This window comes from Notamacropus eugenii, chromosome 3, assembly GCF_028372415.1.
Source record: "Notamacropus eugenii isolate mMacEug1 chromosome 3, mMacEug1.pri_v2, whole genome shotgun sequence".
Taxonomy (NCBI): Eukaryota; Metazoa; Chordata; class Mammalia; order Diprotodontia; family Macropodidae; genus Notamacropus; species Notamacropus eugenii.
In genome coordinates this window covers 91,690,342-91,716,752 of record NC_092874.1, presented here as the reverse complement: position 1 = coordinate 91,716,752, position 26,411 = coordinate 91,690,342, and the positions used below count along the sequence as shown (strand labels likewise).

General features: G+C 37.6%; 1 protein-coding gene and 1 long non-coding RNA gene across 2 annotated transcripts in view; both read left to right on the top strand.

Annotated features, from left to right (window-relative positions):
* The window catches only part of DPP6 (dipeptidyl peptidase like 6), a 1,325,443-nt gene that overhangs the window by 155,656 nt on the left and 1,143,376 nt on the right, over positions 1-26,411 (top strand). The gene's annotated exons all lie outside the window — the stretch shown is intronic.
* The window catches only part of LOC140532955 (uncharacterized), an 82,797-nt gene that overhangs the window by 38,177 nt on the left and 18,209 nt on the right, over positions 1-26,411 (top strand). Inside the window, exon 2 of the long non-coding RNA XR_011976750.1 lies at positions 1-26,411. This exon is cut by the window's left edge and continues 20,789 nt beyond it; it is cut by the window's right edge and continues 18,209 nt beyond it. This is a non-coding gene — a long non-coding RNA (uncharacterized lncRNA).

The window sequence follows — 26,411 nt, the reverse complement described above, 5'->3', positions numbered from 1 at the left end:
CTGAGCCACAGTTTTCTCATCTATCTGGTGTGGGCAAATAATATTTTCATTATCCATCTTGCTGGATTATTGTGAGAATCAAAGGGCCGAATGTGTACACACGAGCACTTTGTGAATTACAAAACATGACATGTTACTATTTTCTATTGCTTCAAAAATCAGTTTGAGTTTTTCTAACATTAGTCCCTGAATTAGTTATTCCAACATTAGAGTTAGTTGTTGGTGTGAATGAGAAAATGTAGGCGTTATATGGTGCCTCCTCTTGGAGATAACCTTCCATTTGCATTTTTGGTTTCTGGTACATACATAGTTGTTTACGTACTTGTCTCCCATATAAGAATGTGAGTTGTCTGAGGCCAGAGATCATATTTTTTTGCCTTACATCATATCCTCAGCAGTTAATACAGTGCTGGAATACAGTAAGTGCTTAGTAGATGTTTGTTAGCACATTGACTAACTATATTGCCAGGAAAAGACTCTGGATCAGAAAGGTGTGAGAATTAAATTGTTTCTATAGTGGAGCGCCAGAGTGTGTTTTAAGTAGACTACTCTTTATGTAGGTGGTCTCTTCTTTAAAGTAATATTCATAAATTCATTTCTTTTTATAAATAAAATGTCTTAAATATAATAAAGGAGCTGACTATTTAAAAGAAAACTATAATGATTTCTATGAAGTGATCATTCACCACCACCATCACCGCAAACATCTTTCCAATTGGTATTTTGCAGAAATTTGTATCTTCATATGTTGAGTGTATTACATTGATCCATTGATTCATATTGATCAAATTCTTGGAGAATACAAAGTCCTCTATAGAATAATAGTAAATATTTGATTAAGGCTTGAAATGAGAATATTGAGATAAGATGCTTTCCCAGGATAATTCTTTTAGAATAGAATAGATACTGCCTACAAGGGAAAGGATGTGATGACCTTTCAAACTCCTTTCTGGATCAATGATTCCATAATTCTCTCTTCTTTTAAAATAATTCAGGTTTCACTACTATTACAGAAACATTTACTGAAAAATACGGTTTGTCTCAATGGGTAAAGAAAAGAATTAGGATTCTTTTTTCATAATTCTCATCCAAAGAGAACCTTAGTAATTATAAGCAGGAATACTTAAAATCAGTGAAGAAATTTCATTGAATTGAGAGAGGACGCAATAGCAGTGTCAATAAGGTCTGTGCATAATGTTCTGCTATCTTGTAAGGAAAAGGATATGTGTGTCAATCTGAATCCACAGTGGCAACACTACAATATGCAGAATAGCAAATTGAGGTCAGTGGAAATCCTTTCTACTTACATTTACGATATGGGAAGAGGGAAATCTATTTTTAGTTTCACATACCCCATCAGAGAAGTTGATTCTTTTCCCTTTTATTTCTCATTTCTGTGTGTTCTGACACTTACCAACACCACCACACCCACTGTTTTATAATACTTTTCACTTGTCTTCTCTTAGACTAATTCAAAGATTTTAATCTATTCAGAAAATATTTACAAAGCATTTCCAATATGCAAGAAACTTTACCAGGTTACATATGGGATGTGGAAGTATAAACCTTAGTCCTTGTCCTCATGAAGCTTATAATCACATGAGAAAAGTCAAAGTGTACTTACATATTTTAATATGGAATACATCAGTGAAACTATTACCTTATTCATCTAGATAGTCTCTCCAATAATGCATATTGTAATCTACCCATATCCTTGTCTATCCATAGAAATCCACTGATGCCCATGGCCTATCATTTATTTTCCAAGTGAGCATCTACCCAATGTGCTACATCCTTTCCTTGAGTCCTTTGGAAATTGCAAGTGGAATGGGGGCCCAATCCTCCTCTTCACCCATTTTAAGGTCATGCTTCCCTGGAACTGAATGCAATCCAAACTTCATGGCTAGGCCAAGTGACCTTCCTAGCCTCTGAGGGCTTAGCCCATTGGTTTCTTATTGTCTCAAACCTAAAGTGTCCTCTGGTTATCAGTTGTCCTCATCACATTACTAGCCCTTCTTTTTTTCTCACACATTTTGTGGGAGTTCTCCATAAACAACTAAAGCAGCTAAATAGCAGTATACTCAGTGTGTAGTTAAATGTCCAATTACTAAGCAATGTATGTGTGTTGAGGAAGGGGAAGTTGATATGGAGTATAGTGGTTAGAGAAGACTTCATGGAAGAGATTGATCTTGTTCTAATTAGAGAATGATCTTTTTTCTCTTAATGTATCAATGAAATCATTCCTAATCAGGTACAACCACCATTCCTGAAACATTTCACAAGGTATTCTATCAACAGAGCTCTTCAAATTACTCCATATCTTTTATTCAAAAACACTCTGAATTGCAATATTTCCTCTAGAGCTATTTGTAAGAAGACAGAGATGGAGCCAGAGAAGTGGGTTGTTGAGAGTAATAGGGTGAAATTGAAGAATGGAAAATTTAAACTGAAGGTAAGGGCAATGTTCCTTGTGTTGAGATTTATTAAAATAAAAATTCTCTCAGGAGCTTCACTCTCATCCTTCTTAAGCGATGGAAACTAGGTCTTTTGAGATTATGTTTATTTTCTATTCTTCAGAAGTGTCTTGCTTTCTGGAGCAACATTCAAATTAGAATAATTATGACCTGTGTTAACGACCATAACATGTTCTTTGAAGCTATCCAGGATGAAGAAGGATATCAAATCTTTAAAAAGTCAAGCCTGAAGAAGGTTAGATGTAATTATTCTTTGTGTGGCTTTTAAAAAGGACTACGTAGATATCAGTTGAGTAGATTTTTTAATCATTCCAATATTAAGGGACTGGGTTAACTTCTATGTCACAGTAACAACTTGGGAACAATTTAATAAATAGATCAGTCACTTACTCTGTGTGGTTTTCAGGAGAGATATAATTTGAATTGGAGGTGTCCAAATAAGCTGTGTAGTTCAGTTTCACAAAAAAATAATCACTGAAGACCTGGTTCTAGTTCTGGCTGTAGCAAGTCACCTTGTCTCCCTGAACTTGTTTCCTGATATGTAAAATTAACAGATTGGACTGAATGATGTCTAAAGCCCTTCAGTGAACCACCAGTCAACAGACATTTGTTCTACCCTTACTGTGTGGTAGTCACTGAGGATACAAGGAAAAGGAAAACAAAACTCAAAACAGTTCTTGTCTTAGATGCACTTACATGCTGTCTTCCCAATTCTGGCATTCGTTCTAGTTTTCCAACAGGTTCCACTGTAATTTCAATATTCCTTGTTACACGATTCATAAAAGATAGTATTTTAGCATGAGAAGGAGAACTTACAAATCACTATATTCAGTCTCCAACCCAGTGCCAAAATTCTTTCTACAGTATTTCCTTGACATATATGCTCAAATATCTAGCGTCTGCCTGGTACGTCAAGTAACAAAGATCTTACTACTTCATGAATTAGCCCTATTCCATCATTAAGCATGTCTAAGTGTTAAAAATGTCTATTTCCTGGGGAATAAAACCTGCCTCCCTCCCACCTATTGGTCCTAGCTCTTCCTTCTGGAACAACAGAAGGGGGAAAAATCTACTCCCACTTCCACAGAATAACCTTTCAAATATTTGAAGGCAATGGTTTTTCCCTAGCCTTCTCTCCTTGAAAATAGATGGTTTTAGATCCCTGATCCAACCTGTAGGTTTTTATTACTATATTCTCTTTTTTTTCTTGGTTATTCTGGATGTTCAGATGAATCGACATTATAGTCATTAGAAGGGTCCCAGTGATATTGCCAGATTCAATATATCACATATTTTCCAACTGGTTTTGTACCATTTACCTAGAAGTAGCAAGGGTTTTGATAAAATTTCTGATTTGTAGATGTTTCTAGATCCCTCTTCCCCAGAGAGTTCCTGTTTGCTATTGAGAAGTGAAGTTTTAATGTTTGAAATGTAATGTCCAGATTTGTTTGCCCCATCTGACACTCACTAGTTATGTCATATTTGGATGAGTTACTTTATCTCTCTGAGGTCAAACTTCGTCATCTATAAAAAGAGGATGCTACAATTCTTCCACTGTTGGTCTCATAAAATGGTTTGAGGAAAGTGTTTTGTAAGCTTTAAAGATCTATGCAAATAGAGTTAGATTTAAACTGTATAACTTAACATTGTTATTTACAGTGAGGCCCCAATTAGGTAAATAATGAATCCCAGAAACTAGGCACATTCTTCGAATTTGCACTATATATTTTCATTAGGCTAGAGTCAATTACCACATTTTACATATAATTGTAACTTCTGTTAGTGCTAATTCAAAGAATGTGATTTTTTCAATCAATTCCTTATTAACACTAATAGAGACCTGATTGTATTTCTGTAACGTCTCTGTGTGTTTGCCAGTTGTACCTCATAATAAAATCTTAGGCACGGACACATAGTTTTGTGTATGATTTTCACAGAGCTGAAGGGGAAATCCTGCAAATTCATTTTCCTTGCAAGAGTTTGTAAGATCAGCCATCTCAGGTGGAATGTACCTTATGGATCATCTAGTTCAAGCCCCTCATTTTACAGAAAGCAAATTGAGGCCCAGAGAAACTAAGTTTCTTGTTCAAACCCAGGAAGTAAGTGGCAGAACCAGGATTCTAGTCAGGTTCCATGACTACAGAGTCAGCTTTCTTTTCAGCAGGCCACATTACCACTTTTGAGGAGACTGAGTCCAGAGAGGAAAGATCAATGGCAGCTACAGTTAAATAGGGGCCAGTGAGCCAAATTTGAATGTTTCCTAGAAGGAAAGTGGACTCCTAGGGTTGAAAACCACACGTTTCATAAGAAATTAATATTATTATTCACTTGGCTAATGGGATCAGATTGATAATGAAAACTCATTCTTGGCATAATAGTATTTTAGGGGAAGGGAGTATTTTACATCTTTCTTTAACTCAATAAATATATATTTCATGGTCATTAGTATTTCATCCTATGTTTAAGGATAAATTCTCCCATAAAGTCTTACATACAGGCAATGGGCTGCAGATGGAAGAACGTTGGATTCTGAACTTGATGACATGAGTTCAGGGCTCAAAAGAAGAGATTGGAGAAGATACCTCCACCTTATTCCTTCGCAGAGGCTGGAGTCCTCAAATGTTTTATGTTGTACATATTTCCCTACTTCTTCAATGTGTTAACTAGCTAGCCTTATTTTTTCCTTTTTTTGTCTTTAAAGATTCTATTATATAAGAAGACTTTCTAGAAAGGGCAAGGAAAATTAGGATGATTTAAAAAAACAAAAATAGTGCAGATTCTAGCTATACTCCTTACTACCTTTGTGACCTTGAGTAAACCTTTACTGATTCTTCTTGAGCTTTAGTTTCCTCATCTGAAAAGTGAGAGGGTTGGACTAGATTATCTGAGCTATCCCTTTCAGCTTCAGACCTTTCATCCTCCTTAAAAAATTGCTTTAATTCTTTCCTTTCTCTCTTATTCCCAGTTTTCTTTGCTATTTGTTTGTTTTAAAAGGAAGTAACTGAATTCACTGACGAATTGTCTTTGACTACTAATAATACCTGTTGACTCCTTCTTGCTTATTACTAGATGATTATTTAGTCTGAGATGGCGCTTCACTGACATGGCATCATTAAGTGTCCTGCCACTGTGGTTGGGATTACAAAGCTGTAGTAGTCCTAGAGCTTGAGGAGCTGAGCAGGACCAGGCAAGTCCAATTTGTACAATTTTGCCCAAAGATTTACACATCTAGCTGCCTTTCTATAATGTAATTAGGGGACACAATCCATCAATATTGGATCAGTGGGCATGCAGGGTGGAGGAAAGGCGACTGATGGCAGAAGAGTTTTCCTTCCTGTTCTTATACTAAATTTGATTTGGTTTGTATGTAATTTCCTCAGTGTTGTGGAAAATTCTTCCAGAGCTCTAAAACTGCATGTGATGCATTTTTTACTTACAAAGTTAAGAGAAAACCATGTAAGGTTGGGATCCTCAATCTCTCTACTTTAAACTTGATCTGGTAGGAGAGGCAGCAGCACCCCCAAAATATTTTTAATGAGGAAAAGAATCTGGTAATAAGTTGTTGGTATATCTCTAATAGAGAGGTTTAATAACTTGTTTTTGTTTAGCACTATATTGTTTTCAAAGCATCTTTATCACTAGTATTTTATTCACTAGGTCCAATGAGTTAGTCAGGTATTATTTTATTATTTCCATTTTGGGACTATGGATAGGGACCAGATCTGTGATTTCCTAGGTGTAGGGCACTCTCCTTTTAGGTAGTCCTTGATGTAGGAAAATTTGCATCTGTAATGAGAGTTAAAGATCTTTCCCTGCCTTTTATTAGGCTTTAATGGAACCCATTATAGGAAGTTTGATTAGAGGAGGCTTGTTTTATAGGAAGGCCCACACCTTTTGTTAATTTCTAATGCGGCACTGGGTCATGAGGGTCATAATGTCCTTTGCCTCTGAAAAATGTATATATACTCCAAGGTGAGGTTTTGCTTTGGGGGCTTATTCTTTGGAAGAAGGTTTAAGTGTCATCTGAAACTCCGGGTAGCCAGTAAGGACCCCTGCCCCTCTTTGAAAAGCCAGCCTTTGGTACTTCTCTCTCTGGTAACTATGTATGTATATAATAGACTGTTGGATCTGTCTGTTGATCTCTGATGTGTATATTGCTTATGGTCAGACAGTTAGAAGCTCTCTCTGTTGGTCTTTATTTCTCTGCTTATATTTTCTCTGTTGATGAATATAATTAAAGTAGATTGTTGACTCCCTCCCACCCTCCACTTTAAAGTTGATTTCCTTTTAGAAAAGCAGATCTAAGAGCCTGTGCCAGCAGGCCGTCTTAGATATGTCAGAGTGCTTGCCATTACAGTGTCTGCTCTATGACTCAGAGTCATAGAGAGTTTCTGAGATAACCAAGAGCTTAAATGAGTTGTCTGAGGTCACACAGTCAATACTTGTCTTAAACTCAAGACATCCTGACTTTACTATCAGATCTCTATCCACTGTGTCATGCTGTATCTTCCCATTTAATACTTGAGAAAACTGAGGCCCAGAGAGGTTCATGTGAATTCCACAAGTTCATATGACCAATAGGTCAGTCAGTCACTAAACTTTTATGAAGATCCCACTATGTGCCAGGAACTGTACTAAAAACTGAGGATATAGAGAATAGCAAAGGATATGCCCTCCTCTCAAAGTGCTCACAGTCTAATGGGGAAACAACATGAAATCATCCTTGTTACATACGTGGTAAATTGAAGATAATCAATAGAAGGAAAGCATAAGAATTAAGGGGAACTTGAGCTAAGTCTCAATCTGAATTTTGACTGTGCATCCAAGGTGCTTTCTGATATGTTCCACCCTCTCCTTTCTTCTACTTCCTCCAATGAACTCACAGATACAACGTAGCTCCATTTCAAGAACAAGTTGGAGCCTCTTTATATAGTGGGTTTTCATTTGTCTGTTTCTAGATTTTAATACCACTGCTCTAATGTAGTACTATAGTGTTTGCGCCAATTAAATGTGAATCAAGTTTAAGTTCCAAGAAAAAGCTTTAGTTTATTTTTTTTGGAAGAGTAACCAAAAGAAGAATAAAATAGACCTTTCTAAAACTATTTGATCAACTCTTAGTGCATCATTTTTAGTTCCAAAAGGCTAAAAAGTTTTTAAAAGCTTGAATATTGAAAATATTTGAGAAAGCTGTTTACATAAATAAGGAATTTGTATTTCATTGTCATAGTGGCAGCGTAAGTGGAAATAAAAGGAATGTCTCTGATATATTAGTCATTAACATTAAACAGATGACAAGGTGGTCACACTTCTTTAACTCTGCAAACTGTATTATCATGTGTCAGTGGAAGTTCATTCTGCACATCATTTTCTAAAGCAGTTGAAGAAAAATGATCTCTTCTATGATCTTCCTAGTCAACTGACTTGGGGTCCATACCTTTTGACAACAATCTACCTTGACCATCTTGGAGATTCTTGCCCTTAAACCTCCATGAAATGCATGCTTTAGAGACTGTTAAAGTCTGATCTTTTCACTGTGGGTTTGTTTACTCCCTTTAATAAGCAGGGCATATATGTGAATCAGGAAAGACCCTTTTCAGCTGACTTTTTGTTGCTGTGTTAAAGAGATTGATCACAGTAATCACATTGGTTCTTTCTACCCCGACAAGGTGAAGAAAGGAATGGCAAAAAAAACCACCACTGATGGATGTAATCTGTTCTGCCACCAAGTAGCTTTTGTTTTCTACTTTGTGGTAGCTAAGAATTAGTTTATTCCTGAGAATCCAGTGCCCTCTGAAGGACTTCTGAGTGATGACAGAAAAGCCACTGAAGGTCTCTACAGAAAGTTTAACTATCCTCCTCCTTTCCATTGATGAACAGACCCGATGAATATCTGGTCACTAGATTCAGATGGCTCTGGAGGAGAAGTGAGGCTGGTGACCTGCACAACCCTCCCTCACTCAAAACAAAGTCAAGTGTGAATCATGTCATTGTTTCTCTGATGGCATGGTCTACTTTGGCAATGAAAGACGAACATACACAGTTGCCAGAGTTCATCTTTCCTTTCTGAGGTAACAGATAATGCCTTCTCAGGAAGATAGCTACCTCTGGAATTGCTTGTAAGTGGTAAAACTGATCTGGATGTAGTAGACTTAATGTTTTCAGAATGACATACTCCTTTCATCCACATTCGCAGCTATAAGCATAGCACATGTACCCCCATCCCTAGCCCAGTGTATATTATAAGCCCATAAATGCTACTCCAGACTTGAGATTTCCTATGGACTTGAATCTACTCATACCATTGCTCATGATATATTTACTTTTACAAGTAAGCCAGAGAACAAAGCAAAGGCATTTGATGAAATTACATGGAAGGAATATAGCAATAGAGTCCTGCAGTCCCAAAAGTGTATCCACCATCAGTGGAAAGAAAGGCTAGACAGCTGTGGGGAGTCTGTGTTGCCAACAGCGGCCTTACACCTCTGATATCAAAAGGGCCACCCATGTTTCATCATAGCACTCCCATTAGACCTATTCCCCAGTGGCCTCATAGGATGACCTCTCTGTAAGGTGCTCTGCTGGTATCTGGCCACTGCTAGGTGTTGCTCCACCACACATATGATTGTGAAGCTTCCTTTTATTAGTAGTTTCTAGACCTGGGCCAGCTAGGTGACCCAATAGAGTACTGTGATGGAGTATTGGCCTTGGAGTAACAAAGATCTGAATTCAAATGTAGTCTTAGACACTAGATGTGTGACTTTGGGCAAGTCACTTAATCCTCTTTTCCTTAGTTCCTCATCTTTAAAATGAACTGGAGAAGGAATGGCAAACTACTCCAGTATCTTTGCCAAGAAAACCCCAAATGGGGTCACAGAGTCGGACATGACTGAAAAACAACTGAACATATAGACGTTGGCTGAAGTGCTTTGCTTTTCCCATCAGAAGAAAAATATGTTCTCCTAATTCTCCATTTAAAAAGCTAGAGGCTCAGTCTGCAGTGAAAGTGTGAGATCTCAAACACCTAATATTAGACTAGTGAAAAAAATAACTTTTTATGTTTTTTTTTTCCTATCTGAGGATAGGGAGGTCTGTTGGTTCCCACAGCCTTAGCTTGAGGCAACTTTTCTCCCCAGAAGAGTTTTGACTTCCAAGGCCTAACTGAGCTCTTTAAGAATCCAGAACAGTCAGCCTGCTGAGTTAAGCCTACTGGCAAATAATCTATTTTATAACCTACTTCTTCTTGCTCACCAAGAACAACATCTCTGTCCTAGTGCTCTGTCTAATTTAGGGTTAAGAACTTTCCTTTAACTCCTCTCACATCCTGATTGCTAACCTCTACCTTATTCAAAATCATTGTTAGGGGCTGCCTTTCAGCTAACTTCCTAGAGTTATCTTGCTCCAAGACCCCATTTTTCACTCAGTTCCATTTTTCCCCTAAAAGATCCTTGGAGTTTTCCATGCAAATCAAAAGGGAAATAACAACAAAATTTTCCAGATGGAACTTCTCTAACTTAACCCTTTGTTTCAAATTTCTACCTGTATTATATACAATCTTGTCTGCTATAACACAACATAAATATTACCAAAAAAATGAGGTTATGCAATATCATCGGATAAAAATCATGGAACATGTGGGAAAATGACATTTGGGAACAATGCTCAAAATTTTTGTTAGTGATATATTAGAAAAAAAGATTTTATGGATGGTCAGTCATGTCTGACCCTTCATGACCCCATTTACAGTTTTCTTGGCAAAGACACAGGAGTGATTTGCCATTTTCTTCTCCAGCTCATTTTACAGATGAGGAAATAAGGCAAACATGATGAAATGACTTGCCTAGTGTCACACAGCTAGTTCATGTCTGAGGCTGGATTTAAACTGAGGAAGATGAATCTCCCTGATTCCCAACCCAGTATTCTACCCACTGTACCTCTTAGTTTCCCATTTAAAAGAAAGGAACTTAATAAAAATGATAGCGCAGTTTTAGATATTTTATATAGATACTATAATAGTGGCTAGTCTCTGGTCAGAACTGCTGCTCAGCGTGCACCCTGACTGCATGAACAAATTGGGTTCAACTTGAAGAGGGCTAATACTCCATGCTATTGACAGGCACCGTGGGATGATCAAACCATATGATATACTCTGTAAGTGTTGTCTGTTCTGAAAAGAACTTTTTTGAAGATTCAGAAGTCACATTAAGATCTCCTCCAGTGTATCAGGATAAACATGCTGAAGTTGGGTTATCATTTTCACAGAGTCCTTAGATTTAATGTCCAAGGGATATTAGAAATCACTTATTCTAACACCCTGTTTTTTTTCTCAGAATAGGGAAAGGAAGCCCAGAGACTTGAAGTGATTTGTCCTAGGCTATAAGTCACCGAGTCAGGATTTGAACCTAGACCTTCTGATTCTAAATCCAACCTTCATTAAAGACAGATATATTTATATATGTTCTTTGTAACTGCCGATGAACTGTCAAACCTTTTAGAGCAGAGACCTTTTTTTGTTCTTATATATATCTTCAGTACCTGGCATATCATATCGTATGTACTTAAAGAATGTGTAGTCATAAACATGAAAAACTCTATTAAGATAGTTTTTAGAAATAAATCAACTTTTATCTTAATTGCACTAGGGGATTTATCTATTTAAAGGATTCCTGTAATAAATCCTTTTGTAGAGAATCAGACTGTGAAGAACTCGAAAGAGTAAACTACTGAAAGTTTGGGATGTAGTTTTATCTCTTACCCTACTAGTTTTATTACCTTGTGCATGTCACTTGACCTCCATTTAAACCTGAGCTTTTAAATCTGTAAAATGAGGGCAGGTTGGATTACATGGCCTCTGAGGTCCCTTTCAGTTTTATCAGTTTTTGATTCTGTACATGAACATAGTTATTGTTCTTTTCTACCTCTTCATTGTCTAAGTAATATTTTTTCCAAGCCTGTGATATCACCATCAGTTCTCTGAGGATCATAGATGTAGAGCTTGAAAGGGAGTGAGAGGTCATGGGATTTAGACTCTTCATTTTACATGTGAGGAAACTGAAGACCAGAGATGTTAAATAACTTGGCCAACATCACACAGGTACTAAGGGGCTGTTCTGAGATTCAAACAAGTACCTATGCCCTGTACCTCACTCCGAATTCAAGGCTTATCCTACTGCATCAGACAACTGCCTACACCATTAAATCACTGCAGATGCTGTACCACATCGTCAGGATGTTTGTGCCTGCTACCCTGATAATAAAAGCATAGGCCTCTACTTCACGAGGTACTCAATGATATTATTCACAGTGGAATTTATGGGCTGTTGTTTCATAGACTTTTGTTCAGGTCAAATGGGAGTATCTGTGTTATAATTACCTTCCCTTATTGGTTGTTTTTTTATTGAGGTTACTGTTAAACTGGACGTTGGTTCCAAGAGCAAAGCACTCATAAGCTCTTAGGTTTGCTTCAGGCTATAGACATGTCTCCCTGGAAAACAAAACCTCTAACATGCAGGGGTGACACTCATTAATAGGAACATTATCTTGAGGTAACATGATCCTTTTAATGGATTTTGCATCTGGAGGCCAAACTTTCCTGTAGTAATAATGACTCGAAGGCATCTCATGGGAAATTAAGAGACTGTACATAGAGAGTATGAAATCCGCACACGATGCTATTGGCTAAGCTTTCTTTCCCATCAGGTACAGCTGATGAGCTCTTGCCATTATCATTAATCAGAACTAGCTGTTGTGAAGAAATTTGGGTAGCATGAGCAGGCCACAGTTATATCACTGGATGATTTTTAAAAATGGGTCCATAAATCCCTTAGCAAATAGTTTGTTTCCTTCAGTAGAATCCACACTCTCTGATAGTAGGTTTTTTATTACTTTTCCATTTGTATTCCCAACACTTAGCAGAGTGCTTGGTGCATAATAAATGCTTGATGGATTCCATAATTCTGGGCTGCCATTGGACTGGTTGAAGTGGAACAGTCCAAAACCATAATGCTGTTTCCAATGTTACCTGTAGCTTGGTGATTCAGTTATGGCTTACCTAGCATCACCTCTGATAGCAACTGGAATATGAAGACTTCAGAACCTATTCCTCCGAAGTGCAGAGTGTGATTTCAGAGCATGAAAGATTACAGTCAGTGTAACTTGACATGTGACAGGAATTGTACAAAGTTCTGAGAACACAAATACAAGCCAAAAAAAAAAAGAAAGAAAGCAAGCCTACCCAGCAGAGAAAGATAAGCGTAAGAGGGAGCCAGAAAGGGGGAGGGAAGATACCTGCTTGGTGGAAATTCAGGGAGTCAGAAGCAAAGTAGGAAAGAGAATAATGAGTAGGGTTAGGATTCTGAAAGAATCTCCTGGCATTGAGAGAAGTTCCAGGGTCAGAAGGCAAATGAGGGTCAAAGCTAGAGTCAGAAGTGAAGTTCAGACAGGAATGAAGGATGGCTGGTCTGGGCCTTCCCCAAAATGTAGACCCCTGGAAGTATTCTCTATGGCAGTGGCATAAAAGTTAACCATGAAACACAGTAATTCTTGAAATAAGCATTCCGTCTTGGTAAAAATCATTATTAGGATTAATTATACCGATTCCATCAATTGAATGATCATGGACAAGTTATTCAAGCTCTTTGTGTCTAAGACTTTTTTCAGTAAAATGAAAAGGGGAAGAGGGTGAACTACAAAGTTTTTAACATTTTGACCCTAGGTCTAAAATTCAAAGATTCTAGGATTTTCATTTGAGATCCCTCCTATTAAAATCCATTCCAAGCAGAATGTCCATATTAGCTCAGAGTGATAATCTCCTTAGTATACTTATGTATTTTACACAATTTAAAGTCATCATGTTATCATTTAAATGGTTTCCTATTGTTTTGTCCTTGACAGAGAGAAAAAAATGGAGTATGTATTATAACTATCCCCTAAATAAAACTCTTTGGGTATTCTCTCTTCCAGGTTGAATAATCTTTGTTCCTTTAACCTTTATTGATAACATTTGTTTTTACGCATCTATATTTCCTACTGTATCCCTTTCCAAACTCCTCTTAGAGAGTCATCCTTCATATAAAAGTAAGAAAAAAAGTTTGGGGAACTAATTAACTTATTAAAAATGTCTTCTTTCTACACCCATAGGCCCCCACCTTTGCAAAATACTGGTGAGATGGAGAGTAGGGGAAGCACCTTGTTCTATGTTTTGGGGGGACAAGCTTGGTGATTATAATTGTAACACAGACCACCCTGGGCGCTACTGCCTTAAGGCAAGTTATGTTAGGTTTCTCCCTTCTACTAGAATCTCCAGTCCCATTAAAGGGGTTGGGGAGGTTTTAGGTTCTCTGCAAATAGCCTTACCTCTCACCAGAAATGTTTTCTCAATTTTAGAAGGTGGTCCCCTGAGCCCCAGTTTCATTAGCCCTTAGAGGATGATCTTTTGTAAAGAAATATTTACCTTCAGAGTATAATTTTAAAAGTATACAGATGTATAAACCTAATAAGTAAGAGGGATAATCACCCTACTCCCCCTTTTGTACCACCTCAGTCTCTAGGAAGAGGAAGGAGATAACTTGGCTCAATTCCTATAAAGGGTAGCCCCAGAAACCATCTTTGGGCTCAGATCTTAAGCACTCGGGCTTCTTACAGCTTCTATACTGGACTGGCTTGCTGCACCATTCCACCTGCAATTCTGGTTCCAAGATCACCATGTCTCACACTCTCAGATCCCATAGAGATCACCTCTAACACCTGAAATTGAGGACAAACAATGTCCAATGTCAAACACAGAATGGAAACAAACATTCCCAGGCCTGTTTCTCTGATGTGTAGTGACAGAGGGAGCAGAGAAAAGAGGTCCTGCCCCTCTTAATTGTTCAGCTTTACAATGAGTGAACAGGGATATTGAGGACAAAGCAGGAAAAGTGGCTAAAAAAGAGTGACCAAAAGAGAGCAGTGGTCTTAGGTTGGCTATTTTTAAAAGCACAGGCAGCCAAGCAAAGGATATTACATGCCCCAGGGTAGTGGGGTGCTGAGACCTCCATACTAAGCAAATTGACATGCTCCAAATGATCCTCAAAGGTGCCTCTGAACTAAATAAATTGGACTAACCCCCTTATATAATTTTACAGCATTTGATTTCATTGGTTTCTTTGCTGTTCTGTCCATTAATATTTTTGTAAAAATAGTTTTTGTTGTTTGCCTGGTTCTGTTCACTTCATTTTGTATCTGTTCATATAAGTCTTCCCATGTTTCTCTGTACTCATCCGGTTAATCATGTTTACAAAACAGTAGTATTCCATTTCATTTAGTTTATTCAGTCATTTTCCAGACAATGGCAGTTTTTTGTTGTGATCTTTCCCAGTCTTTCCCATTTTCATTTGTAAGGGAGACCACAGGATCCAGTGGGGTTAATACAATCCTCAGAGCTTGAGCTCTACACAACTCTTAATGGAGTTTTTTTTTTTGGGGGGGGGGGGGCAGGGGGATGGGCTTACCCTAAAAATCAGAGTTAGGGATGTGAGATCATCAAAATGTGGAGTTACAAGGAATTTCTAACTTTCAGTCAGTTAGATGACTGGAAAAAAAATAACCTATAATTAATTTCTAGTTGGAATAGGTTAAAAGACAGATTGAATGCCTGCAGGCTGAATCAATCTAGCTGTTGTTCTATCTTCCATAGTTGTTTAATGCTTGAAGACAAACGTTTCTTTTTTGAACAGGAAAACACTATATAGAGTAGTAGATAAAACCAGCAGGTAATATATTCCTTTTGTTATGACATGAGAAGAACTAAAGGTTCTCTGTACCCTTAATCTGATACTGAATTCATGAAGGATTTATTTGGCTTAGCAACAAAGCTGGAATTTGAACCTCTGGTCCCTAATTTAAAATCAAGTTGTTCAGCCTACTCCTCCTTTTCTAGATGGAGGAGATCGCACCTTTCTAAGGAATCTGGCTGAAGGTAGAAGCAGTGAAAATAGTCACAATCATACACCCAGTGGATCCCTTCCCAGAATAAACTACCTCATGAGACCCAGGGAGCCTGTGGAATCTTTGCAGTGATATCACCAAAAGATTTTGTTGATTCTGTTGTATGAGAGGCATGAATTGTCCTTCCATACATGTGCCCTAGCCTTACATGTTTTCTATATATACTATTCCACCTGCATTAGCTGATGTGAGCCTTCTATTTTATGTACTCTGTATGTCTTCATTATATATGGTCTGTATGTTTGTGTGGTTTGGCCCATTCTTTTCATTGATGGAATGTCTATTTATAGGAGAGTATGTCTTAAGCTTGACAAGAAATGTTCTATTGACACTTGTTGTTGAGTCCTGTCTGACTCTTTGTGGCTCCATTTGGGGTTAGATACTGGAGTGGTTTGCCATTTCCTTCTCTAACTCATTGTACAGATGAGGAAACTAAGTCAAACAGGGTGAAGTGACTTGTCCAGGGTCACACAATTAGTAAGTGTCTGAGGCCAGATTTGATCTCAGTGAGTCTTTCTGAGTCCAGGCCTGGTGCTTTGTGCACTATGGTGCCACCTAGTTGCCCTGCTACTTATGTTACTATGCTACTAAATGAATGGTGAAATAATTGTGTCTTCCAGCTGTGTAAAAACAAAACAAAAACAAAAAACCAAATACATTACTGTAGCTTGTGAATAGATTGAAATTCTTGAGGTACCTCACAACTGAGGTCACTTTTTTTCCTTTTAGTATCAATTACTTTACTTTTCATTTTCAGCATTCATTTCCACAAGGTTTTGAGTTCCAAATTTTCTCCCCATTTCTCCCCTCCCCCCTCCCTGAGATGGAATGGTTCTAGAATATTAGGACAATTTTCCTTGATAATTTCTTGAAATATGATGTCTAGGCTCTTATTTTTATCATGGCTTTCAGGTGGTCAAATAATTTTTAAATTATCTCTCCTGGATCTGATTTCCAGGTCAGTGGTTTTTCCAATGAGATATTTCATATTGCCTTCTATTTTTTTCATTTTGTTTTATCATGTCTTGATTTCTCATAAAGTCATTAGCTTCCATTTGCTCCATTCTAATTTTTAAGGCATTATTTTCTTCATTGAGCTTTTGGAATTCCTTTTCCATTTGGCCAGTTCTGCCTTTTAAGGCATTCTTCTCCTCATTGGCTTTTTGGACCTCTTTTACAGTTTGGGTTAGTCTATTTCTGAGGTGTTATTTTCTTCAGTATTTTTTGGAATCTCCTTAAGCAAGCTGCTGACTCATTTTTCATGCTTTTCTTGCATTGCTCTCATTTTTTTTCCAAATTTTTCCTCTACTTCTCTTACTTGGTTTTCAAAATCCTTTTTGAGCTTTTCCATGGCCTGAGACCAATTCTTATTTTTCTTGGAAGCTTTGGATGGAGGAGCCTTGACTTTGTTGTCTACTTTTGGTTGTATGTTTTGATCTTTCTTGTCACCAAAGTAAGATTCTGGGGTTGTTTTTTTTTTTTACACTTTTTGCCCATCTTCCCAGTCAATTATTTGATTTTTGAACTCTTTGTCAAGGTAGGACTCTGCTTCTTATGGGAGATGGGGTTGGGCGTGGGTGTGCTATCTCAGACTTCAGGGATTTTGTATCAGCTGCTCAATCCCCTACCAGCTACTGCTGCTATTGCTGTCCCTGCCACTTCTTCCATCTCAGGGTTGTGGTTGGACCCCAGCCAGATCATGCTCCTCTTTTACCCAGGTCTCACTGACCTTCTATGCTGTCTTTGGCATTTGTGGGTTGAGAAGTCTGGAAAGCACCACAGCTGCCAGTGATTCAGTCCCCTGAGGGCTGCTCCAGCACTGTGTCTTACTTTGTGGCCCACGCTGGACTGTACTCTGTTCCCATCCTGATACAATATACCCTTCTTATCAACCTTCCAGATTATCTTGGACTGGATATGTGTTTCATTCTGTCATTTTATGGGTTCTGTTACTGTAGAATTTGTTTAGAGTCATTTTTACAGGTGTTTAGAGGGGTTTGGGGAGAGAGCTCAAGCAAGTCTCTTTTTACTCTGCCATCTGGACTCCACCTCCTGAGGCCACTTTTCTAGGGGCCCAGATGTGAGGGGGTATCAGGGTACCACACAAAAATGTTGCAAAGAAGGTACTTTACAAACTTTGACGTATTACATAAATATGAATAATTACAGTTCTGTCACTGACTGGGACAGTCATTTTGAAAAAGCCTTAACATTACTGGGCCTTATTTACCTATCTGTAAAATGAAAAAAAAAATGGTCCAGATGATCTGTCAGCTACTTTATAACATTTAATAGCTCTAAATGTAGCTAATTAGAACACTTCCTTTCCCTCTGCCCTAGCAGAAGTCTAAAATATCTTCATAGTCTATTGTGAGTCAACTCCTATATTCAAAGTTGGGAAGATGTTTGGAATACAACTACTCCAACTCTCTCATTTTGGGGATGAAGAAACTGAGCCTTACAGAAATTAGCTGGATTTTCAAAGCGAGGGTTCTCTCAACTTGTAAACACTAGTGTCAAGATTTGAACCCAAACCCTCTAATTTCAAATTCAGTATTCTTTCCACTAAACCCTATGACTTTCTACTGTGCTATGCCTCAGTTTTTAAAAGGAATATTGGAAGTCATCATCTGAATCAGTTTCTCCCCTTTGAAATAGTAACTTTGAGCGGCTATATATTTCAATAATATTGCTGATGATAAAGATATTTCTAGAACTTTTTATTATGAATGACCTTCAGCAGCAATGGCACATCATTTTGAACAGTTTCAATGATGGTAAAACTTCATCCCTTGAAGTTAGTTTTAATTTTTGGAAAAAACTTGATTATCCTTTAGAGGTAAATCTGATGAATAAACTCATGATAACTGAGATGTGATTAGAAAAATTTAAGACTGATTATCTTCTGTGAGTCCTACCTATCTCTGAAGGGCAGTGACAAAAGAAAAGTTTTGATCTACGGGAGCACTGATGAAATAAATGTATGACCTTCCAAGGTAACTGAATTAAAGGGACCAACTGAGCATATGAGTTTTAGTGTGCTACTCAAAAGAAAATTAATGTTATGCCTCTGTTGTCCCTGACTCTCCATGTTGCCTGCTAAACTAAAAAGACCATCAAATTAAATGAAACGTTAAATTTTGATTCAATATAGATAAGAACTAGAGAAGAATCTATTCACATTAACAGAAACAACGAATTCCACTAGCCTGGGTACTTATGAAGAAAAGAATGAAGATGTTTTTCAAATTTTCATTTTAAGGAGAAAGGAAACTATCCCATTCATAAAATCATTTGCCTGAAATGTAAGTAACAGCAGTAATCTAAACCACACACAACTAGAGATTTTGACAGCCCCTTCATGTGTTACTGGTAGTCAACTTTACCACAATTTCAATGATTGACAGAAATTTAACTTTGCTTTTTTAAGGTAAATATGCTCAGAGGAAAAATATTATTCCTTTATTTAACTAGTTTGTTTTGTGAAAGAAGTATTTAAATTCATTGTTCTGTCATTTGCAGCTGAAGTCCTTGGTGGGTGGCTGTCAGTAGCAGCTTTCCTTCACATAATTAGTATTTATACGGTACGTGCACAAAATCTTCACTAATGTTTACGTTTGTGTTGCTGTGTTTGTGTGTTCCTCAAACAACTGAACTCTTAATAGGTTAGACTTCAACTTACAGTGTGACTGATTGCCTAAGTGCTGTATTTCAGTAACTTCTTAGAAGCGATCTTAATGCATGCGGAAAATCAAAGTGTGATAGACACAGTTGTTTTCTGGCTTTGCATGCCTTAATTAGCATTGCCTGAACATCCTGATCATCTCTTGAGAGCCGAGAGCAATCTTCATATTCAGGGTAATTTATGACACTGCCTAAGAGTTAAAGCCAGCTCCTTAGGAGTTGGTTGGTGATCTCATCAGTCTGCCGATCAGAACTCCAGAAACAATTTTGTTACTCATTTGAAAATGACAAGAAAGGGGGGATGGGAGTAGAATTTGCAAAAAACAACAAAAAAAAAAAAGTTTTTCCCCTTCCCAATTGACTTAGATTTGTCATTTTGTTTATGTAAATTGTAAGCTGCAAAATACCACCTAGGGGAAACATCTCTAAATTGATGTAACTTTCTTTACTTTTTCAAAAGACTAGAACAAATGGCAAGGAAATAAGAAGTGGTTTTCTCCTTTCTTGACCCTTAGATAACCAACATGAAGACATTCTGTGAATTAGGACTCAGTAAGGAAACACTTATGTCTTAGACTGGCTCCACTCATCAGAAAAGATTTGTAAAGCATTGTGCAAACCTTTGAGCACCATATAAATGCTGGCTATCATCATCATCATCATCATCAGTTTGGCTCATCAATGGACCTCAGAGACTTTCTGGTCTAACATCACTCTCTCCGTTACACAGAGTAAATGTCAGATGAGAACTTGGAACCCTGGTCCTTTGGCTCCAGGGCCAGGCCTTTTTGCTCTGACCTCACTGCCTCCTCTTCCAGAGTGAACAGGAAAGCAGCCTTAGAGAATTCTCTTTCACTAGCAAGTACTGTCTTACTGTGTGATACTGGGCAAGTTGCCCAGGTTCTCTGGCTCCAGTTTATACAGCATTTAATGGTTTACAGAAGTGCTTTCTTCACAACCACCCTGTGAAGTAGCTAATGTGCCCTCATAATCATTTTACAGATAAGGAAACTGAGATTTACTTCCCCTCAGACTCAGAGATTAAGTAATTTACCCACGATCACAAAGCAGCAGAGCTGGAATTCAAATATGTATTTCTCCTGACTCTAAATTTACCACACTGTCTTCCATATTTGTAAAATGTGATGTCTGGACCTTAGAATTAGACAAAACTCATAGAACTTTAACATTTATATATTCAGTAAATATTTACTAAGCATTTATAATAAATTTGCAAGGCAGGATAGGGCAGGAGCCCAAAAATGAATAAAAGCCAGTGCCTGTCCTCAGAGAGTTCTAACTTTTGTTGGAGAAAGAAAATATTTGCACTGATAAATATAAGGTTAAAGGTGAATATAGTATTCGGAATGCTTTAAATGTTTCCTTAGGTAACAAATGTTTAAACGTTATGTGCCCAGCACTGTGCTAAGTGCTTGTTTTTGTTTTGTGTTTTGTTTTGTTGTACAACATTATCCCATTTGACCCTCACAACAAAACTAGGACGTCAGTGTTATTGTTAAATTTACTGTCAAAGGAACTGAGGCAAAATTTAAGTGACTTGTCCAGGATCTTATAGATAGCTAAGTCTCTGAGGCAAGCTTTGAACTCAGGTTTTCTTGACCCCAGGCTCAGTGCTCTTTACACTGTTTCATCTAGCTGACTTCAGAAAAAAGAGACAGCACTTCTGTCTTGGTGGAACAGAAGAAAGCTTCATAAAAGATGTTGCATGTAATTACAATTCCCATGCTAGGCTGGACCCATTTGGCTCATGTTCTGCCTGGTTGTTGGCCCAGAGGAATATTTGGAAAGAAAGGTGGCATTTGTGTTGGCAACCTCAAAAGTTCGGAGATGGACATGCCCTCACAATTGTTTGCTTCTCCACAATAACCTGTTATGGCTCGATCATGCACGGAGTGTCTAAACCTTTTTAACCTATTTTCATTTTCTCTAAAGAATAACATTTTTAACAATCTTATCATTAAATATTGATTAAGAAGCAACTAGGCACTTAGAGAACACAAAAATAGAGAAGACCCATGGTTTCTTGGGACTTAGCAGGTAATTCTTCCTCTTAATATATCTCTTTTTCATTGAAGTAGTCATTACGTCACTTTCCTTTTCTCCTCCTCTTCTACCCATCTGGGAAATTCACAGTTTTATATCTCGATTTATTCAATCTGAATCACTTTTGCCCACTTCTCTTTTGCAGGGGAAGAGCTGTTCTCCACTCCAGACACTCCACAAAGGGCAGTGCCAGAGAACAGCAGGATGGAGCCACCAGCAGGGTAGCCCTGGCACTTTTGCTGCCTGCTTGCTATACTGGCTGCTGGCTCTGAGTAGAGGAGTGCTATATTCCATTTCAAGGGCAAAGGGCTACCTGGAATGTATCTAATTGGGGATGATTGCTCCAGGCTCATTCGAGAATACTTCTTCACTGCTAAGGCACCTCAGAGCCAGTGAGCTAGACAGTTGATCCAGGGAGGCAATAGACAGAGCTTCCATCATTTTTGAAAAGTGACTTGTAGCTCATGTATTTGGAGCTGACTTATCTTCACTGACAAACCAGGCTTTGCCTTCTGCCAAAAACATCCATTCCTCAGGTTATATGTTTTTCCTTGTAGTGAAAAGAACCTTGGATGATTTGGATTCTCAAGTCTTATGTTCCAATGCTGTTTGAGCTCTTTTCTTCCAAATAATTGTGAACAAGTCACTTCAGTTCTGGGAGCCCATTTCCCGTTCTATAAAATACAGCTGTCAGGTGGCACAGTGATTAGAGCGCTGGGTCTGGAATCAGGAAGACTTGAGTTCAGATCCAACCTCAGACCTAGCTGTGTAACTCTACTGGGCAAGTCACCTAACCTTATTTGCCTCAGTTTCCTCATCTGCCAAGTGAACTGGAGAAGGAAATGGCAAACACCCCACAGTCTATGGCAAAAAAGAAACCGAAATGGGGTCACAAAGAGTTGGACACAACTGAAATGACTGAACAACAATGAACAAAAAATGCATTGAAGTAGAAGATTTCACAAGTTCCTTCTAGCTTGAAATCCTGTGATTCCATTTTCCTCCCTTATTCTGCTCCCTTACCTTCCTCATAGGACTCATACTGATGTTTATTTTGATCATTTTTCACCTATTAAAATATTAGAAGTAATTGGGTAGAGGGAATGGAGCACGATGTTATTTTTCTTCTTATACCTGGCCCTGTCAGAGAAAATCATAGCTTTTCACTTTAGGACACATGTGGTAAATTTCAGTGGAAGGGTTTGAATCCAGATCCTCTGACAGCAGATTTCGATGTCCTTTAACTTTGTATCAGGCCTTTTTCAATGGTGTATGAGTAGATTCTTTTTCAGATAAGGATATGAATTGAAATCCTTTCCAACTCTGAAATTCTTTGATTCTCATGGAAGCCAGTTAGCCTTGGACAAATGTGGCTGAAATTCTGAGTGTAAAGGGGATAGAATGTGAGTTTCTTGAAGGTAGGGATGGTTGTTTTGTCTAAGCATGATGCCTGGCTTTATAACACATCTTTAATACATAGTTGCTGACTGACTTCAGATAAGGGGGAAATTTGGGGAAGCTAGTAGAAAGAATGCTTCTCTGTCCACTTAGGAGAGATCCTTATGGTTTAGAAAGACCTTGGCTTGTGGTAAGATGCCATTTTCTAAGAGGCACACAGCATACCAGATTGCTTCACAGAACTCAGGAAGCTTAAAACATGTTGTGTGTAGAACCATGTTGGGAAGTTACTCCCTCTATGATAATGATGATTTGTCCTTGTGGTAGATATGGAGCTGTAGCATTCACATTAATGGTAATCACACCTCTTGGCACAGTGGAGCAGAAGTATTTTCTAGTTCTTGGGCCTTGTTCTGAAATTGCCAAGACAAATGAGAATTAGAAAGTGCCTTGGAATTCTGGGGCTCATGGAATTGGGCACTGCCCAGGCTGGTAAGGAAGGTTATTGTTGACCAATAGAAACAGATATGAGGAAGCTGAGAAAAGGCAAGGAGTGGGAGATTTTGGATTGCTGCCAAGCATAGCAAACATTCTTTAAAAAGGATTGAACCAATCCCAGTGGGTGTTGAAGAGGGAGAGCATAATGGAAGAAGCTGACTCTGGAAGTGGTGACAGCCGAATAAACTCATCACTTGCTATGTTCCCCAGACAAGTGACAGGGAAATGGATTGAGGGAGACTGCCAGCTAACAACAAAGGGAGAAGTGACAGCAGAGAAGGGGGTTCAGGAATTCGGTATGTGCCAAATAACTCATAGGGGGAGGATAGGAGTGAGCCTGGTTTGGTAAGAGGGGAGCATGAGTCAGAAAGCTAAAAAGGATTAGGAAAGGTTCAGTTGCTACTTGGCTTCCTTCTGTGTCATCATCATACTTCTCTTCTGCTCAAAATCTTATGCTAGTTCTCTGTTGCCTATGTGAGGTCAGTACTCTTCATTTGAACATTAATGTTTCTGCATAGTCTGGTGTCACCTAGTCTGTGAAGAGATTTTCCCTACTATGCTCCACAATGTATTCATTGCCCTTAGTAAGTTAATCTCTCCTTGTTCTTAGCGTGTTCTTTATTTATAGGAGCATGGACTTAGATCTGTAAAGAGCCATAAAGACCATCTAGTCTTTCACCTTCCTTTAATGAATAAGGAAACTGGTACCCAGATAAATTATATGACATGCCCATGGTCAGACAGGTACAGAGTTTGAATCTGGATTCAAGCCCTTATTGCTTCTCATTCTTTTCCCTAGCACAAATCAAAAACTTGTTTCCTATTCCCTATGACAGTCTACTTCCCCTTATGGTTACATCCTGTCCACATCACACATCCTGTTCTTTGTTTTTTTGAAATGAGGCTCCCACAAATGGACATAGTTTTCAAGGTATTGTATGACTAGGGTGGAAAACAGGACTTCCCTTCTCTTACCTTAGACTCTGTGTTTCTCTGTTTGTGCAGCTCAGGGTCACATTAGCATATTTGGCTGCCAAGTCATACTGAGTCATGTTGAGTTTTACCACATGTGGTAGAATAAATTAATTTATTTTAAACAAATATAAAATGTGAAGTATACAATAGGAAAAAAAATACAAACTTAAATATTAAAACTTAAAATAAGAAAAGAAAAAAAATCATTGTCATGTGCATGATAGAACAAGGGAGAATTCAAAATATATAGTAATAAATTCCCATTTCAAGAAAGCCTATATGTTAAATAACTATGCATTGTGTCAAGAGCTGGCCATCTTTTCTTTGCTTCCTTGCGAGTTCTCTTTGGTTTTCTGTTGTGCACTTTGTATTTTGTTCTCCCCCCTTCCTCCCCCTTCTGCCCCCAATAAGATACAATTAAGCATGGATATATATGCATACATGTACATATGTATATACACATATATGTACATGTATGTACATACATGCACATGTGTGTATGTACACAAATTGCAAAGATATATATGTGCATATGCATATTCTTATATACATATACAAGTACTTAGATATCTATAGTCATACTTATATGTAGACATAAACATTCGTATGCGTCTAAGACCCTATTATACTTATTTGTCCTCTATTTCTTTGAGGGTGAATAACCTCTTTCTTCATAAGTCTTGAGTCTTTTCATATTTTTCTAAGCCCACCAATTCATCATTTCCTACACCACAACAATATTCCATCCTTATACTGTCTAGTTATTTTAAATAGTCTTAAACAATATTGATTAATATGGATGACATATCGTGTACTTTCCCTATTTTTCTCTTATGATTAGATCTATTTTAGCTTTAACTTTGTCTGGGATCATGATTATTCCCTTTGCTTTTTCCACCTAATAAATTCTACTTCTGATCTTTATTTTATGTTTGTGAATATCTCTTATTTTCTATTCCTCCTAACTCTTCTACTTTATTTCTACATACTGTGTTGCCTTCCTATTATTTAAGCTACCTGCCCCTCCCAAGGATCTCTCTCTTTTCCTCCCATTCCCATTAATCTAAACACCTTTTTATTCCCTCCACCTTATCCTATTCCTTCCTCCTCCCCTGTGGAGATCCCTCCCTTATCTCCTCTATCCCCCCAACATTCTCTTAGTCTTTTATTTCTTTCTGAATTTAGAAGACTTTTATACACTTCTAGATATATGTGTATGTATGTATATATAGCATTCCCTCTTAAACCTATTCCTAGTGAAAGTAGGGTTCCAGAACTACCAGTCCTCCTATTCCATCTAATTCATCTGTGTCAATTATTCCTCTTGCAACTCATTTGTATAAAATAATTCCTCTTTTTCACTGTTCCTAGACAGATTTATTTTTAAAAATCATATCATACTCAGATCTACCCCAGTCTTTCTTACAAACTACCAATTACTAATAAAAATCTTAGACATACATTTTACATTTCCTCATATAAAAGGGAAACAGTCTTTCCTTATAATTAGTCTTGCTATGTCCCTTATTTTTCTCTTGCATCTTATATGTCAAATCTTTTTTTTAAACAAAATCCTAAAAGTCTGACAATTCACTAAATATCCCATGTTTTTCCATTCAGGATTATACTTAACTTTGCTGGGTGTAATATTTTCAGCTGCGATTCCAGTTCTTTTGTTCTTTGATATTTAGTGTTCCAAGACCTGTGATCTTTTAGTATCACCACTGCTAGGTATGGTGTGATTCTAACTGTGGCTCCACCATATGTAATTTTTTTCTTATTGCTTGTAATATTTTGTCCTCAAGCTGGGAGGTTTTGGAATTTGACTATGATATTCCTATAGGTTTTCCTCATAGAATCTCTTTCAGATGGTGATCAGTACATTTTTTCTTTCTATATTCCCCTCCTGTTATGAAACTGCAGGACAACTTAATTTAATTATTTCTTGTACTATTGTATTAAGATTCTTTTTCTGATTGTAGTTTTTAGGTAGTCTGACTATTCCTATGTTTTCTGTTCTTGATATATTCCTCAGCTCAGTTGTTTTTTCTTATGTCTCACATTCTCTTCTGTTTTTTTCATTCTTTATATGTTGTTGTATTATTGTTTGGTATCTTCCAGCTTATAACAACAAGCACTCCAAGTGCTTTATAAAACTTCAAGCCCTATCTGAATATCACATAATCTTATTATGTATCCTCTCAAGTAGTAATAGAGCTAATACATCATAGGTTACTGATAAATGTGTATTGCTTGATTGATGGTAACTTAGGAACAGTGAGCTGAATGTTTATTTTTCTATATTCTTACAGTCTATCCAAATTCCTTGGTTCA